This window comes from Lynx rufus, unplaced genomic scaffold (genome assembly GCF_022079265.1).
Source record: "Lynx rufus isolate CCGP_SWC_20201006 ecotype Redwood Valley unplaced genomic scaffold, mLynRuf1.p SCAF_4, whole genome shotgun sequence".
Classification (NCBI taxonomy): domain Eukaryota; kingdom Metazoa; phylum Chordata; class Mammalia; order Carnivora; family Felidae; genus Lynx; species Lynx rufus.
In genome coordinates, this window is record NW_025814856.1 from 67,326,613 (window position 1) to 67,345,318 (window position 18,706).

Here is an 18,706-nt window from a genome sequence, read left to right on the forward strand (position 1 = left end):
CAGAGCAATCTACAGAGTCAATGCAATCACTATCGAAATTCCAGTGCCATTTTCCACAGAAATAGAAAAAAATAATTCTTTAAAATTCGCATGGAACCACAAAAGTCCCCAAATAACCAAAGCAATCTTGAAAAAGAACAAAACTTAAGGGATCATATTTCATGATTTATGACTATAATACAAGCTATAGAATTCAAAGTAGTAAGATACTAGCGTAAAAACATTCATATGGACCAATGGGACAGAAGTAAGAGTCCATAAATACGACCGTACCTATACAGTCAATATTTGGCAAGAGAGCCAAGAATACTCACTGGGAATGGATAGTCTCTTTGATAAATGGTGCTTGGGAAACTAGGTATTACATGGAAAATAATGAAATTGAACCCATATCTTATGCCACTTCCAAAAATTACCTCAAAAAATAAAGACTTAAATGTAAAAACTTAAACTGTAAAGCTCCTAAAAGAAAACACAGGGAAAATTCTACTTGAAAAAGAATTTGGACTTCAGGGCACCTGCGTGGCTCAGTCAGTTAAGCATTCAACTTTGGCTCAGGTCATGATCTCCTGGCCTGTGGGTTCGAGCCCTGCATCAGGTTATGCGCTGACAGCTCAGAGCCTGGAGCCTGCTTGGGATTCTCCACCTCCCTCTCTCTCTGCCTCTCCCACTCACATTTTCTCTCTCTTTCTCTCTCTCTCTCTCTCTCAAAAATAAACATTAAAAACATTTTAAAAAAAGGTTAAAAAAAGAAATAGGACTACATCAAACTAAAAAGCTTCTGAATAGACAAAATTTATTTGGCCAATAAATTTGAAACAACAAAGTTGAAAAAGCAAACTATAGAATGGGAAAAAATATTTTTAAACCATATATCTGATAAGGGGTTTGTATCCAACACATAAGTGACTGATGTGACTCACTGGGGAAATAAATAATCCATCTTAAAAAATGGACAAAGGACCCAAATAGGTATTTTTCCAAAGAAAATGTACAGATCACCACCAAGTACATGAGAAGATGCTGAACATCAGTATTCATCCAGAAAACACAAAACAAAACCAGAATGAGATGAGATATCATCTCAACTTGTCAGCATAGCTATTATCAAAAAGACAAGAGATAAAGAGTATTGGTGAAGACGTGGAGAGAAGGAAATTCGTGTGCACCATTGGTGGGGATGTAGTCACTATGGAAAACATAGCAGAGGTCCAGTAAAAAAAAAGAAAATAGGAGCGCCTGGGTGGCTCAGTCAGTTCAACGTCCAACTCTTTTTTTTTTTTTTTTTTTTTTTTTTTTTTTTTTAAATTTTTTTTTCAACGTTTATTTATTTTGGGGACAGAGAGAGACAGAGCATGAACGGGGGAGGGGCAGACAGAGAGGGAGACACAGAATCGGAAACAGGCTCCAGGCTCTGAGCCATCAGCCCAGAGCCCGACGCGGGGCTCGAACTCCCGGACCGCGAGATCGTGACCTGGCTGAAGTCGGACGCTTAACCGACTGCGCCACCCAGGCGCCCCATCAACGTCCAACTCTTGATTTCAACTCAGGTCTTGATCCCAGGGTCGTGGGATCAACTCCTGCTACAGATCTGTGCTGACGGGGCCTGCTTAAGATTCTCTGTCTCCCTCTCTCTCTGCCTTTCCCCTGCTCATATGGGCCCACACCCTTTCTCTCTCTCTTCCCCCACCAAAAAAAAAAAAAAAAAAAAAAAGAAAATAGAACTGTCGTATGATACAGCAGTTCTACATGTAGGTATCTACCAGAAAAAAATGAAATCGGTATCTCAAAAAGGCATCTACATCCCCACTTTGCAGCATTATTCATGTTTTTCAAGACACGGTAATGAGTTAAGTGTCTGTGAGCAGATGAATGGATAGAGCAAATACGGTATGTAAGTACAATGGAATATTATTCATCCCTACAAAAGAAGGAAATCCTGCCATTTGTGACAGCATAGATGAAACTTGCGGGCATTATTCTAAGTGAAATAAATCAGACAGAGAAATACTGTATGATCTCACTTGTATGTGGAATCTAAAAAAAGATCAAAGTCAAAGCAACAGAGTAGACTGGTTTTGGCCAGGGACTGAGGGGTGGTGGAAATGGGGAGATGTTGGTCAAAGGATACAAATTCACAGTTATATGATGAAGTTCTTGAGGTCTCACATACAGTGTGGTGAATAAAGCCAACAATACTGTATTGTATACTTGAAATTCGCTATGAAAGTAAATCTTGAATGTTCTTTCTCTGTCTCACACACACATGCACAAAATGGTAACTGGGGGAGGTGATGGGTGTGTTAACTAGCCTTACTGTGACAATCATTTCATAATATGTACATATATAAAATTATCATGTTGTGCACCTTAACGTTACACAATGCTCTCTGTTCATTTGTGTCTCACTAGAGTTGGGAAGGAAAATAATGTTAGAATAAGATTACTAGCTTATATACAAAAGCAGTTAAGTATCTCTACAGGGCAATGAGGCAACGCTACTTGAGTTCTTTTCAACTGGACAAAAGCACAACATACCTGGTGTCTGGGGTCTAATAAAAGAGTAAATAACAAAGCCAAACATAGGTGAATTTCCCTGGACAAGACAACTCACATGATTATGTAAATAAATCTCCCTGACTAAAATGACCAAGTAACTTTCTTTGGGCTTTCAAATAGTAGAAAACTTTTCATAAGAGCTTAGCGCTAACATGCTTAGATAAAAATTTCTAAGTGGCATCATTTCCCTTCAGCCTGAAGAAGGTCCTTTATAAATTTCCTGAAGGTTGGGTCCAGTGGGACCAAATTATCTTTCCTTTGTTTAATTCTGAAGTAGGTTCCGCAATGTATAGAATTCTGGATTATTTTTAAGTTGTTCTGGTTCTTCTTCTCCTCCTCCTCCCCTTCCTCCTCCTCGTCCTCCTCCTTCTTCCATTTGTTTGTTTATTTACTTATTTAAATTTAAATTCAAATTAGTTAACATACATTGTAGTCTTGGTTTCAGGTGTAGAACCCACTGATTCATCTCTTACATGCAACGCCCCGTGCTCATCCCAAAAAGTGCCCCCCTTAATGCCCATCACCCATTTAGCCCATCTCCCTTCCAGGAGCCCTCAGTTTATTCTCTGCATTTAAGAGTCTCTTGTGGTTTGCCTCCCTCCGTGTTTTCATTGTACTTTTCCTTCCCTTCCCCTATGTTCCTCTGTTGTGTTTCTTAAATCCCACATATGAGTAAAAACTCTTCTTTTTAAATTTTAAGTCTTTTAAGTTTAGGGCTGTTCTTGGATATATACGGCAACACTGGACATTCTAGACCAAAGACTATACACGTAAGTTCCATTCCCTAAAACTTAGGGAAAAATCTCATCCTTGCATTTGAATTTAGGTATTTATGTATGCTTACAGTTTGAATTTACTGGGAAAATGAAGACATTGATTTTCATATAAATAATCTAATGAAAAATCAGACAATAATCATACAATATGCCATGTGTATTTTACATTTCTGAAAATTTGAGAACAGGCATTTTAATTATTACATCTTACTGTTTTACCGGAATTCAGGACTATTTAAATGCATTTCAAAGCAATCTTTTTTTTTTTTCTGAGAATAGTCTACAACAGGTGTCATGATAAGAGTTAAACCAACAAATGTCAGTTTTGCTTCTAAAGAGAGTTAATGGAGAATCTCAGGTGTCTCTGTGTCTCTGCTTGAAAAGATTTGCTTGATTGCAATTGTTCATAAAACTTAATACAAGGATGCTTTCAAGGGATTGCAATTTGCCAAAATATAGTATATTATGCAACAAAAATGTTAGTTATATTATATGATCCAGTGGTAGACATAATAATTTAATGAAGGATAGTTCGAAGATCAGAGTCTTACCAACTTGAACTATAGCTGATTGTTTAAAATAAATTTAGAAATACTTAGAAATATAGCTACGTAGGATAAAATAATCATCCTACATATTTACCATTAATATATAAGAACAAATAACTTCAAGTACTTCAGGCAGAGAACTTAGTGTCTGTTACAGAAATAAGCTTATCCCTCATTACCAGGTCAAGGACAGATAATTGTTATAAAGAGAAATATATCCACACTATCTAGGTGTTTGAGATTGAACGTTTGTCATTAAAAGTGTATCTATTTTTGGAGTTATTTATGGAGCACTGTCATGCCCAAAGGACCAGAGGTAAAAAAGATACATATATTTTCTTTGCCTTAAAACAGCTCACAGTTTAATTAGGGAGATTGACAAGTAAAGCAGAAGTCACGGTACAATGTGACAAATTCTGTCAGCTGGACAACTGGGAAGCAATATAAGTCAGTGCAACTACTAGAGACAAATCACTCTGGCAACTGCATGCAGCTGAAGAAAGAAAAACATTCTTTTCTTTCTTATTTTTTTTTTAATTTTTTAATGTTTATTTATTTTGGAGGGAGACAGAGACAGAATGCGAATGGGTCAGAGGCAGGGAGAGAGGGAGACACAGAATCCTCAGCAGGCTCCAGGCTCTGAGCCATCAGCACAGAGCCCCACGCGGGTCTCGAACTTGCTGAGATCATGACCTGAACCACAGTCAGGTGCTTAACTGACTGAGCCACCCACATGCCCCGAAAGGAAAACATTCTTAATCATGCAGATATTTCTGCTACACATTTACCACCATGGACCTGAAGGGCAGTCGGTCATTTCATTCGTTGAGATTCTCAACTTCCATTAAGAACATTTCCACCAAACAGATACCTAATGCCCAGCCCATCCCCCCCCCCAAATTCACAGAAAATGAGGTGATGAGGTTGTGAGACACGCCTCACTTAGGTATCTCTTGAGACCCACCTGCCTCAAATCCCTCACTTCTCCTTGATAAAGAGATAACCATTTGGTAGTTGTGTTAAGGTCTTAGTTTGTCAAGTGAATGAAGATTAAGTATTGGCCTAGGAGCCCACGTCCTTGGGCTAACAGAGTTCACTGGCCACGTTCTCACGTGCAATCAATATTACTCACTGCTTCCTGGACTGGAAGGTGTGTGTGTACTTGTGTGTGGATGTATGCTTGTGTATATGAGCGTGTGTATGTTTGGGGGTAGATTTTGATATGTTCTTGGGACTCTATTTTGAAAAGGGTGAATTTCATCCTAGTTTGAGCTTCCTCCTAAAAATTACCATGGACTGAATTTGAAGAAGTTGGAAGACAAATTTTCTAATTCCAAGAATGTGGACAAAGGCTGAAATTTTGTGTACAGTCTGTTTATCCCTGTTCTGAAAACAATCAAGGTTCTCTAGGATATTCTGGGGCTCCTGGGGGGCTCAGTCAGTTAAGCATCCGACTTTGGCTCAAGTCATGATCTCATGGTCCGTGAGTTCGAGCCCCATGTCGGGCTCTGTGATGACAGCTCAGAGCCTGGAGCCTGCTTCAGATTCTGTGTCTCCCTCTCTCTTTGCCCCTTCCCTGCTCATAGTCTCTCTCTCTCTCTCTCTCTCTCAAAAATAAACATTTAGAAAAAAATGTTCTCTTAAAAAAAAAAAGATTCTCTAGGATATTCCTATCCTCAATAATTGCTGTTCCAGAATTTCCTGCTCAAGCCGTGTTCATCTGTTACACTATCATCCATATTGTAATACCTCCTTTTCAATTTCCAAGTGCAATGGACTGAATATTTGAGGCCGACCCCCAAATCCATCTGTGGAGGCTCTAATTCTCAGTGTGATAGTATTCTGAGGTGGGACCTTCGAGAAGTAATGATGAGATTAGTGTCCTTACAAGGTGAAGTGCCCAAACTCTGTGTGTGTGTGTGTGTGTGTGTGTGTGTGTGTGTGTGTGTGTGAGAGAGAGAGAGAGAGAGAGGACACAGCAAGTAAAAGTCTGTCCACAAACCAGAAAAAAGACTTTCACCGGAACCTGACCATTCTGGCTCCCTGGTCCAGGACTTCCCAGCCTTTAGAACTAGTTTTGCTACTTAAGCCACATGGTCGATAGTGTTTTTAAATCAGTCCAAACTGACTAACAGCTGGCCCCTTTAAACACTTCTTTAGGGGCTCCTGGGGGGCTCAGTCGGTTGAGCATCTGCCTCTTGATTTTGGTTCAGGTCATAATTTTATGGTTGCTGGGATTGAGCCCCGTGTTGGGCTCTGCCCTGAAAGCATGCAGTAGGCTTGGGATTCTCTCTCTCTCTCTCTTTCTCTCTTTCTCCCCGCCCCTCCCCCACTTGCATGCATGCATGCACCCATGCTTTCTCTCTGTCTCTTAAAATAAATAAATAAACATAAAAGAAAAACCCTTCTCTTTACTGCAGGGAGAATGCTGCTGCTCTCCTTGAAGCCTTCAGATGACTCTTCGTGGGTCATTAATCCCTCTCTCTGCATTTACTTCTAAGGTTGGTCCTGGAAAAACACAGGTTCCAGTTATGTGTGTCCTTGAAAAGATACAAAACTGTAAACACTTTTCTCTTCCTTACGATTTTCTTAATCGCGTCATTCTCTTCTCTAGCTAACTTCGTTGTAAGTGTGCAATAGTAATATATATTACATACGAAATGCTTGTTCATCGACTGTGTTATCAGTAAAGCTTCTGGTCAACGGTGTAGGCGATTAGGATTTACACTTGGAGGAGTCAAAAGTTATATGGGCATTTTTCACTGTGCAGGGCGTCTGTGCCCCTAACCCCTGTGTTGTTCAAGGCCAACTGTACGAATCTGCCTCGTCTCCGTTCTGCTCCTGCTACACGGATACGCATGCTGTTTCTCAAATACATTTTGCTTTCATAAAGCCATTGAAATTTGCTATTTTCTCTCCCTGGAACACGGTCTCTAACAATATCCGAATGATTCTTTCCTGCTTCGTCACAATTGTCTTCTTACTTAGCAAAGGGTCTATCCCGAATCATCCTTTATAAAAAGGCATTCCCAATTAATTTCTTACCCAGCTCTATTTGTCTGACATATCATGAAAATGTGTTTATTTTCTGTTTCTCCTTAGCAGCTTGCTGTAAGTTTATTCCTTAGGGTCAGGGACCTTGTCTCTTGTTCACTGCTGCAGCATTATCTGGAACAAATTGTCCTGAATAAATGAATGGTTACATTTACATCCATAGTTATAATTTGAAGGTAATTCTCTCTGTGGCTCTTGCCACACCTGATGTAATGATAGGATTCTTAGGTCCAGGAGTGAAATTTTCAGCTCAACCATTACATTACATTAAAGAGAGCACAGGGCTTGAATCACGGAATCTTTAATCCGACTTTACTCTTTGCTAACAGAGAAAGGTATGTTTTTCCAGTCTTACATTTCTCATCTGTAACATGGAGCCTAGACCTACCCTACTGGATTGTCAGGCAGATTACGTGAAAATAGATAAAAATAAATAAGTTACTGTACACAGTGCATAGCACATAATAACAGCTCAGTGAAAGGTCATTAGTATTTAGCATGGACAGAGACATACATCATCTTTCCATTAGAGAACCCGGTGACCCCCTGCTCCTTCTAAACCCAACATGGAAGTATCTGGAATGGCTTGGAATGTTTTGACTAATTTAAGATTTTACATATTACTACATCATTCTCAAGTGAAAAACAATGAAAGCTCCATTACGGTCATTGAATTAATTCCCTAACATGCCACCGTCCCACCCACACTTTTGCCTGACTTGACCATCTGATTCCAAGCCTGAGCACATCATTTTCCTTTTCAACAGTGTTATGCGAATCCTCCTTCCTGCCTGACTTCGTGTGTGCAGGTTGTGACCCTCTCAAGCCATTGTAACTGCCAACTTGGCTTTCCTCGCTGTTTACCTCTTGGTAATAGAGAGTCCAGGGGCAGATCTGTGTTTTCCATACCTGTCCGCTTCCTTTACAACTGTGAGTATTGCAAGTTTGCCTTGATCTTTCTGAATTAGAGAGGAAATAATGCCATACCTGTCCCATCAAGTGGAAGTCTGAGGCCTTCGGTAAGTGCTAGACACTAGCAGCTTTCCACTCTCCTGAAAAACAAAATCATAGTCTTCCACCAATCGTTTTGCTTTGGGGGAGATGCACAAAGCACTGAGAGAGAAGGGCTACAACCAACGGATAACTCAACAAAGACAGTATTGTGAGTAATAGGGAGGGAGTTGTGCAACCAGATCATTGTTCACATTTCTCATCAGATTCTTGCAGCCCCAGAGACTAATAGCCGGCATATAGGGGGCGGCTGTGGAAGGGGGCGGGGCTTATCCCAGAAGTATCATGGAATTCAACAGTTTTATATAGTTTGCTTCTTGTCATACAATTGGGAAAAGATACATACATGTAGATCTCGGATCAGGTTGTTTCATGAAACTCGATACACCTAGTTAGGCTGTTTCTGAGCAGTCGGGACCAAGGGCTTCTGGAACATATTCCAAAAAAGCGTCATACAGGAGCGCCTGGGTGGCTCAGTCAGTTGAGCATCGTCTCTTCATTTTCGCTCAGGTCATGATCTCATTGTTCCTGAAATTGAGCCCTCCATCGGGCCCTGTGCTGACAGTAGAGAGCCTGTTGGGGTTCTCTCTCTCTCTCCCTCTGTCTCTCTTCCCCTCTGCCACTCCTGCTCTGTCTCTCTCACTCTCTCTCAAAATCAATAAACATTTTTTAAAAAGGCTCGCACAGAACTACAGCTGAAAAAGATTCTATTGAATCCAAGATGGAGTGAACAATTGTAATCCAAATGAGAAGAAACTTCTAGTTAGCAATAAGGGTCTCACAGGAAAAACCAGAGCCTTTCCATTGAGGTATGGGGAGTAGGTTTTGGATAATATACTTGACCAAACATAAGAAGGAAAAATAAAGGCATTTGTTGGTCTCGTTGTTGGTTGTTGCTTGTTTTGTTATAGGGCCATGTTTCACTGAGATGTGGCTGTATTAGAAGTTAATACCAGAGTCTTAATACATGCTGCATGATGTTGCATTTGGTGGTTGTCTCCCATGATGGATTTCTGCTGTGTTTTGTGTTTAATACAATTATGTGAACTGTATATGGTTCTATGAATTCCATAAGTCCAGTTATTCCCAAGTTATCCATTTGTTTTCTATGCAAAATCCAAAACTACTGAAATATTGTAGGAATTTTCATAGAGAAGCACTGGTTTGGTCACTTAGTTACCATTTAGAAGCTGCATTAAGGTCTTACTTCTCCAAAAAGAACAGCTGACCAAATGCAAAACCCTTTTCTAAAATTATGTGTTCATTTCGTGTGAGCTTCCTATCGATTTTCCTAATAAGTTGTTCTGTGCATGATAAGGATACAGGTAATATCTTTCCACTTACAGTCTAAAAGAAGGTCTGTGAGAAAAGAAAAAAAAAGGTATGTTTCTTTTTCCTTTCATTTTATTTTTTTTAATTTTTTTTAACATTTATTTATTTTTGAGACAGAGAGACAGAGCATGAACGGGGGAGGGGCAGAGAGAGAGGGAGACACAGAATCAGAAGCAGGCTCCAGGCTCCGAGCCATCAGCCCAGAGCCCGACGCGAGGCTCGAACTCACGGAGCGACAGATTGTGACCTGAGCTGAAGTCGGACGCTCAACCGACTGAGCCACCCAGGCGCCCCTCTTTTTCCTTTCTAATAGAACCTGTAAGAGAGTCTTGTGAACTGGAAAAAAAATATATATATACCGGATTGGTGTTTGAGTTCAACCAAATTTATTTTATAACCGAAGTTTATAAAATAAGAATAAGGGTTTCTGTACATAATTTTTATCTACCAGTTACTTTTTATGCTATAACAGTTTCACTGCTTGCATTTTAAGGACGTTTGGTTTGGCCTGTCTTTGGAATTTGAAATCCCAAGTATATATTCCTATAATTATACATGACTGAATAAAATTCTGAGTACAAGTTTACTGTTATAGAAAATTTAAATGATACATTTATTTAATTAAGGCTCTAGTTTCTTTCTAATGTGCTATTTTTCTAGTTATTCATACCTTTATCCAGTCCAGATGAAGTTAAATCGATAGCATATAATGAAGGCAAATGACTTTTCAAGTCGATAGTCTCAAGTATTTTCTACCCCAAAACAATGGAATTGAAATAATTTCATCAGAAATAGTGACTCTCTATAGTAATAATTTTCATTTGCCCAGATTCATTTCAGAATAAGAAGGGTCCACATAATTGAAAACACATAAATCCTTCCAAGTCACCTAATTACAGAAAAAAGTAGGGCATGTAAAATATAATTTAATTTTATTATTTTTACTACTATCTCTTTCAAATTCAGACCCAATTGTCTTTATATCTAAGTTAAGGAATAAATCCTGTTTTACTTTTGAGTTTTCTACTGTGATACTTCAACCATTTCATAATAAAAATAAACATACTTGAAGACTTTATTAAGATACTGTTTCTCAACTTAAAACTCGTGTTTGATCCGGCAGTCATTAAACGATATTGACAGATTTTCATCATATACCCAGTTTGTCCGGAGATGCGACAAATCAGTTCAAACACTATCAGTTGTCTCTGTGTAAAACAAATATGATTTAGTTTTAAAAGTTTAAAACCAACAAATGCACACTGAGAAAGTTATAGTTGATTGCATTTTTCCCAGTAAAGGGAAGATTGATTTTACCCTACTAGGATGTAAACGCAGGATTGCAGGGAATTTAAGTATTATCTACCAGATGTTGATTCCACTAAGCTATCTTTTTAGCTTCTGTTAGGGGCTTTTGATCACAGTTGGCTCGAAGTAAATAAATGGCAAGCTTACCCAGTGCTGCTAATACCAGCAGATGCGCCCCAGTCTCAGGGAAGCCAGGGGAGACAGCCATGGGAGATCTTAGGAAAGAAACACATGGACATCTTCAGCGGCATCATAGCACATCAACTCAATGGCAACTAAAGGACTGTGGTTGTGGGTTTCTTCCATGCTGGAAGACCAGGGCAAATCTTCTAACATTTGCTTTTAGCCACAAAGAGAGACTTTAATGACCTTCACCAGTTCGTAGATCTAGCTCTAGGGTGTGTTATTTAGTAACCTAAAAGCTGTTCTAAAAATAGAGAAGCATTGTGTCCACATAGGAGCTTTGAGGCCCCATGCTATCCCTTGACTTTCCATTATAAACTCAATCCCAACTGGATTTGACACCGTGTAGTCCTATCAGAAAGAATAAGATTGAACCAAAGAGTTAAATTTAAGCAAAGATGGAAAATGGAAACATACGTCATCAGAGAATTTCATAAATAACCTTAAAGTATAATTGGATGAGGGGCGCCGGGTGGCTCAGTCGGTTGAGTGTCCAACTTCGGCCCAGGTTGTGACCTCACGGTTCATGGGTTCAAGCCCCTCGTCGGGCTCTGTGCTGGTAACTCAGAGCCTGGAGTCCGATTTGGATTCTGTGTCTCCTGATTTGGATTTCTGCCCCTCCTCCTCTTGCGCTCTGTCTCCCTTTCTCAAAAATAAATAAACATTAAAAAAATAGTAAAGTATGTGTATATCACTGGCTGAATTTATTACTCATTCCACACAAATCCTCACCTCAAGTATTGGGCATGTGCCTAGCTGAGTGGTTGAGCACATTACATCCAGATCACCTGGATTCAGACTCCAGTTCTCACTGGTATGGATTTAGGCAAATTGCATCCGGACTTGTTTCTTTTGTCTTCTGTAACATAGAGATAACAAGAGTCCCTATTTTATGCCCTTGTCATGTGGATTAAATGAGTTAATATTTTTAAAGTGCTTGACAGATGCCTGATGGAAACTAAGCTTTGTTAATTATTACCTAGCTATCAATAAGGGGTTGGGACTGCAGAGATGTGGGGAATTCTTGCCCATTGTTACCTATTTGGTGGGCTGAAGAGGCCCAGAAGTAGATGTCCTGACGTTGAGAAGACAGGGTGATGAAGCTATTGATGGGTCACTATCTACCTGTCGGAGATGTCTGCACCAGAAATCATTATTGACAGACTTTCCAAGGGGAGCGCCTATTTCACACATGATAGCATTCATTTCTTAGGTTGCCCTTAGCAACAATGCTAGTTTTTCCTTTGTTAGATCTCAAGTAGATGAGTTCAAAAGAAACTGTGAAAAATAAGTCTGGCTAGAAGATAATCAGGTTTCCTCACGTCATTAAAAAAAAAAAAAAAAAGGGCCACCTAGAGGCTCCAGCTATTACAACCAATTGGAAAAGCAGAATGAACAGAAAGTGTTTGGAAAGAATCGTGCTGGGCTTTTGCATATGAAACTGGTATCGTTGACCTTTGCCGGTCAATTCCACACTTAGATGTTCTTTCTACAACACGGGGAATAGATTTCAAAACATACGATAGCGTACTTAGCTCCTCGATTGCCGTCTTAATACGTTGCTCCCAGAGACGACCCCATTCAGAATATTGGTGTTCACACACGTTGAAATTCATTTGCCACACCTGCTCTGAGCACAGTACCAATTGATAGCCCTGGGTGCGCTTGCCCATTCTTTTTGATTAGACATTTTAACTAACATGTTGGCCCTGAGAGGTAGATTACAGTTCCCTTTACAGAAAGGGAAATTGAGCAGGGTTGATTTACACACAAGGCATCTGGAACCAGAATTTATACCTGTTGATACCCAACCCAGTGCTGTTTCCCCAAGACATATGCATTTGTACCAAAGGCAAGTGTCTCCCTCCTCCCAGCTTGGCATCACATCATACTTCTGAAACCATCTAAGATTCTGAGGCCTTGCTTTAGAATGGTGCTCCTTGTATCTGCTTGTGATCTAGATGGCATAACAGAGACACGGTCCCTTTTTGATCCCTAATAAACACCAGGGGATTCTTTGTTACCAGGAATTTCTAACTCTAGGACCCTAGTACATTTCCCGCCTAAGCTATACACGTCTAAAGTATCTCACTTCTCTGTCTTGCTATTTCCTCCCAGGTCTCATTCCAGTCATAGGGTTCTAATTAAATATGGAATGTGAGCTCTCTTCCAAACATCGAGTCTTGTAGTCCAGATCTTACCTGGACCAGGATAAGCGGTTCAGGTGGGGTTACTGGCTGTGCCCCTGCTTGTGGCCTGTCTGCATATCCCACACCTCCCTACCCGCAGTGTTCTCCCTCTCTTCACTCATGGCAGTTGTCATGCAAATTTTTTACCTACAAGGGACTAGGCATCTTCCACCAAGGCTCTGTGGGTGTGGTTGGAAGTCCGCGATAGTTGTGCTTTCACATGGCTTTCCAACATCCAGCTATGGTTGGCACAAGGTTTGGGATGGCCTGACCCTGAGGTTTCATCCAGTGATTGCCCTTGATGTCTTGGGCTTTGGCTTCGGTGACAAACTGAGGCCACATCAGTATTCCATATTTGAACAGGCTGGCATTGTGGAGGCACCTCTGTGGCATCTGGAGTTCCCAAACCACAAGATCAACCTTTTGTCTCATGATTATGGAGATATCGTTGCTCGGGGGCTGCTCTATAGGTTCAAGCAGAATTGATCTGGGAAGCTTGCCATAAACAGTCTCTGTCTCTTGAAGGGACGTGTACTTCCCAAGACTCACCGTCCTCACCTTCTCCAAAAGTTTCTCAAAGATGGAAACGTGCTGTCGTCTATCCTCACGTGATTGATGAACCTTCTCCTGAGGTCTCACCCCCCGTCTTCGGGCCATGCGCCTGACACTCTGAGAGTGAGCCGTGGGACATGTAGGCAGGGATATAGAACGATGATGGCAATTCAGTTATCGACAGTCTCTTACAGGATTTCAGCCAGAGAAGGAAGTTTAGAAGATGCTGGGTGGGAGCTCTTGCTTCTGTAACAGTTGCCATTTACTTTTCTCGATGGGCCATTGGATCATGTGAATCCCTATCAGTGCTGATTCTGGATGACTACATCAACCTCTCTCCAGAGCTGGAGGATCCCATGGGCTTCTTGAATGCATACATGGGCTTCATCAACTCCTTCTGAGCTGGAAAGAGTAGCTTCCCTGTGTTATCTCCCCTACCCCCTGATCTGCTGTGTATTCCACTTAGGAAAAAATGCCCAAGAGGTCCTGGCCACCAAACACCACTCCCTCACAGGAGTCCACTTGACCCACACTGGTGATCCACATACAGGAGAAAGCCTGCAGAAGCACGTTCTAAGGACGACCCAACAGTGCACCTTCCATTCTAACATCTGAGCGAGTGTCCGGACTTGCCTTTGTCCTTGCGCCACTAGGAAATTCTGATGAGCACCACTACTCACAGAAACAGAAAGACAGAGAGACATTTTATTTTAATTTTCTTTTTTTGAACGTTTATTTATTTTTGGGACAGAGAGAGACAGAGCATGAACGGGGGAGGGGCAGAGAGAGAGGGAGACATAGAATTGCAAACAGGCTCCAGGCTCTGAGCCATCAGCCCAGAGCCCGACGCGGGGCTCGAACTCCTGGACCGCGAGATCGTGACCTGGCTGAAGTCGGACGCTTAACCGACTGCGCCACCCAGGCGCCCCAAGAGAGACATTTTATTTTAAATGTTGATTTATTTTTGAGAGAAAGAGACATAACACCAGGAGGGGAGGGGAAGAGAGAGGGAGACGCAGAATTGGAAGCAGGCTCCGGGTTCAGAGCTGTCAGCACAGAGCCCCACGTGGGGCTGGAACTCATGAACTGTGAGATCATAACCTGAGCTGAAGTCAGCCGTTTAACCCACTGAGCCACCGATGCGCCCCGACAGAGAGACATTCTTAAACGTCTTTTTAACACTGCTATGGACTTTTCTGAACTATTTAGAAATGCTCACTTCTGGCCCACTTTCAACTGGAATCCTGTGGTAAAGAATGAGGGGAGGGTGTCTCATTACCTGTCCTCAAATGGCTTTAGGGACACATGCTTCCGGAAGTTCTCTAAGTAACAGTTTCGTGAGAGTGAGCCTCCTTTGTGAGAATTTTGGCTTTACTTTCATCAGCTGCTTTTAATTGCAGACATTTCATTAAAATCGGTTTGGGTTTGAATAATGCAGTATTCTAAGTACACTTTAAGACTATGATTTAACCTACACATATTATATATGGATACTAGAACCAGCGGATGTTCTGGCACAGTAGTGAACCTTTCTAAACAGGTTTAATTTCTGAATAAATTGAATTAACTCCAAACTATTTACAGAATGTCCTAAAATCACAGGATATTAAGGGCCAGTCGCATCTGTGCCAGAAACGTACTGTTAAACCAACAATCTGACTCTTCATCCTGTAGCGTAAGTCCCTCCCAAGCTGGAGAGGAGAGGATCGTTGGATCGTCCAGATTCCTATGCCGAAGGCACATGGATCCCTTTCATGACAATTGTGTAACTTCTCATTGGTTGGCCCCGAGAGGCTTCCTCATGTAGTTCAGTGATTCCTGTACTTTACAGACAGGAACGTTCCAGAAACTTCAAGAACAAATTCTGAAAGGCCTCTGAGTAAATGATGCTGCATACTTTTTTTTTTTCTTTTCTTTTCAAGCCAGACTTTCATTGTCGTAGTCAAAACAGGATGATTGTTTAAAAAGCTTTGTTAGCAATTTCACGTGTAACACCTTCATATTTTCCAAATAAAAATGAATTTGGACCCAAAAAGAAAGAAAGAAAGGAAAATGTGAGCCCTGTTAAGGTCCTTTCATTGCCGTGTTTTTATTTTATACAGTAGTCCCCCGTAACTGTGGATCTGGAAGCACATGGTCCTTCCGATGCACTGTCAGAAGGTAATAGCAGCTTAATGCTGCATCACAATGTCTGCACCATTTGCCTCACTGAATCTCATCATGTAGGCATTTCATCATTCACATCATTATAAGAAGAAGGAGGAGCACAGAACAATAAAATATTTTGAGACAGAGAGACGGCATTCACATAACTTCTATTACGGTGTATTGTTATAATTATCCTGTTTTATCAGTTATTGTTGCTAATCTCTTACAGTGTCTAATTTATAAATTGAACTTTATTATGTGTATGTATGTGTAGAAAAAAACCCCAGTATATATAGCATCTGGAACATACGCCCTGCAGATATGGGGGGACTACTGAATTGGATTACTTATTTTGTTTTATGCTGCACTATGTGCATATTGACTATATGTTTTCCTCATATACACATAAGTCTAGAAGGTCTTGCTTCTTGCCTTTCTATAGAGCTGTCATTTCTTGGCTTAGATATAGAAATTTGACACAAATATTTGTGGAGTGAATAGATATCCAAATAGCCGGTTATCTGATACGTTCAGGATACAATATCCGGGTGTGGGATTGCTTTTCGAGGCGGAATTTGGAATTCCAACTGAGGCTTTATGGTCTACAAAATAGTTCTTCCTTTGGCCAGTCCTATTCTACACAGACATCCACATGTATTCACGGGAAAATTAGAAACACTGAGACATTGTAGGGAAATTTTCATAAGGCTAGATAATAAGTGGTAATATCCATGTGGATGCGGTATGATGATCGGTGGATCGTGGGGTCATGTGTGTATATATGTATTTTAGTGTTCTTACTAGGAAAGAAAATATTAACAATCTCATATTAGTCCTCAGATATCTTATTTATATTTTACTGGTTATAAATCCCTAACTCTGGAAACCATCGTGCTGCAGAAAATTAGGATCCCCGCTACCCCAGTGGGGCTGGGCAGCTGGCATTTAGCCACTGTTGCTGTGCATACCTATTCTCTAATGCACTTGGATTCTTTCTAATCAAGAAAAAAAGTCTACTTTCCTCTAAGTTTGCCCCTTACACAGAAGAGCATCTGAAAATCAATCACGGTACAAGGCACACAGTGTGAGCCTGTTATCTTCCATGATTGCAATTCTCGGGTATTGAGAATTCCATTTGGCGTCAGCCAGAAAGTGTGGGTGAACTGAGTATCTTTTAAGGTTTTTAGGTACAAATGAAACTGGCACGTTGAAAAGGACCCCAGAACATAAAGAAAGATGTAGCAGCCCTTTCTGCCTTCAGCTTCTGTGACGATTTTGACAAAGCGATTCTCCCCCCACTTTTAAAGAGAGAGGCTTGGGAGGAGTTGGATAGCTTTAAAAAAAAATGAGTTGATGAGAAATTTTGATAAATCACTAAGGTAAACAACAGCTACGTTTGACAGAAGGAAATAAAGTGGCAGGTAGCACAAAACCTGGATTCTGTGACTTACTGCTAAAAGCAATAGCTGAGCCAGGTACAGAGGGATATAAACAAGTCAAAGAATGCTGCTTCAGCTATAAGCCTGTGATACTGTGTTTCTTTGGGGAGGAGCATCTGACTATAAAAGTAAAATCAAGAGGTTTTTCTAAAAATTGAAACATGGGGGCACCTGGGTGGCTCAGTCGGTTAAGTGTCCGACTTCGGCTCAGGTCACGATATCATGGTTCGTGAATTTGAGCCCCGTGTTGGCTCTGTGTTGACAACTCAGAGCCTGGAGCCTGCTTCGGATTCTGTGTCTCCCTCTCTCTCTCTCTTTGGCCCTTCCCTGCTTGCACTCTGTCTTTCTCTCTCTCTCTCAAAAATAAATATTAAAAAAATGTTTAAAATATATGGTAAGAGATTTTAACTATGGACCCACAAGCCACACTGTGGATTTGAATCTGGTCCTCATTTTACTCTCTCTGTGATGCCGAGCAAGTTTTATTTAACACTTTACACCTGATTTCTCCTTCTCTATGAAATAGAAAAAGTAGAAAACATAGCATGGTTAGGAGGATTAAGCAAATTTATATTGGAAAGGTGGCTAAGAGAGTGCAGTTCTTGTAAGCGCGTAAGTACCAACTCCATTATTGCTGCCATGTTAAAGGCTTGCTTTCACTTTCCCATCATCACAATGCAGTGGCTTCTTAGCACTATCATTCAGAAAAAGAAAGAAAGAAAAAAGGGGAAGGAAAGAAGGAAGGAAGGAGGAAGGAAGGAAGGAAGGAAGGAAGGAAAGAAGGAAAGAGGGAAGGGAGGGAAGGAAGAAGGAAGAGAATAAGTGTAAGTACAATGTTTATTTCACCAGAACCATCCAACAGGATGGGGAGTATTTTATAAAAAGACACCCCAACGTTTATAGCAGCACTATCAACAATAAGTGAAATTATGAAGAGATCCCAAATGTCCATCAACTGATGAATGGATTAAGAAGATGCGGTATGCAGTATACACACAATGGAACTAGTAAGTGATGAAAATGAATGAAATCTTGCCATTTGCCACAATGTGGATGGAACCGGAGGGTATTATGCTAAGCAAAATAAGTCAGTCAAAGAAAGACAGACATCATATGATTTCACTCATATGTGAAATTTGAGAAACTTAATAGAAGACCATAGGGGAAGGGAAGGAAAAATAAGATAAAAACAGAGAAGGAGGCAAACCTAGGAGACTCTTAAATACAGAGAAGAAGCTGAAGGTTGACAGGAGTGGGCAATGGTGGGATGGGTTACATGGGGAGTGGGCACTGAGGAGGGCATTTTTCGGGATGAGCACTGGGTATCATATGCAAGAGATGAATCACTGGGTTCTACTCCTGAAGCCAAGTCTATATATACTGCATGTTAGCTAACTTGAGAATTAAAAAAAAAAAAAAAAAAAGGGAAAAAAGCACACTATTTCCATAAACTTGAGGCCAGTGGTTGAACAAAATCCTAGAGACTTTATTTAATGTTAAAATTATAGGGGCGCCTGGGTGACTCAGTCGGTTGAGCGTCCGACTTCAGCTCAGGTCATGATCTCATGGTTTGTGGGTTCGAGCGCCACATCGGACTCTGTGCTGAC

The 18,706-nt window shown here is 40.8% G+C and overlaps 1 pseudogene; it reads left to right on the forward strand.

Moving 5' to 3' along the window:
• LOC124523384 (mesoderm-specific transcript homolog protein-like) overlaps positions 1–13,913 on the forward strand; it is a 159,777-nt pseudogene extending 145,864 nt beyond the window's left edge.
• Positions 13,914–18,706: the final 4,793 nt, after the last annotated feature.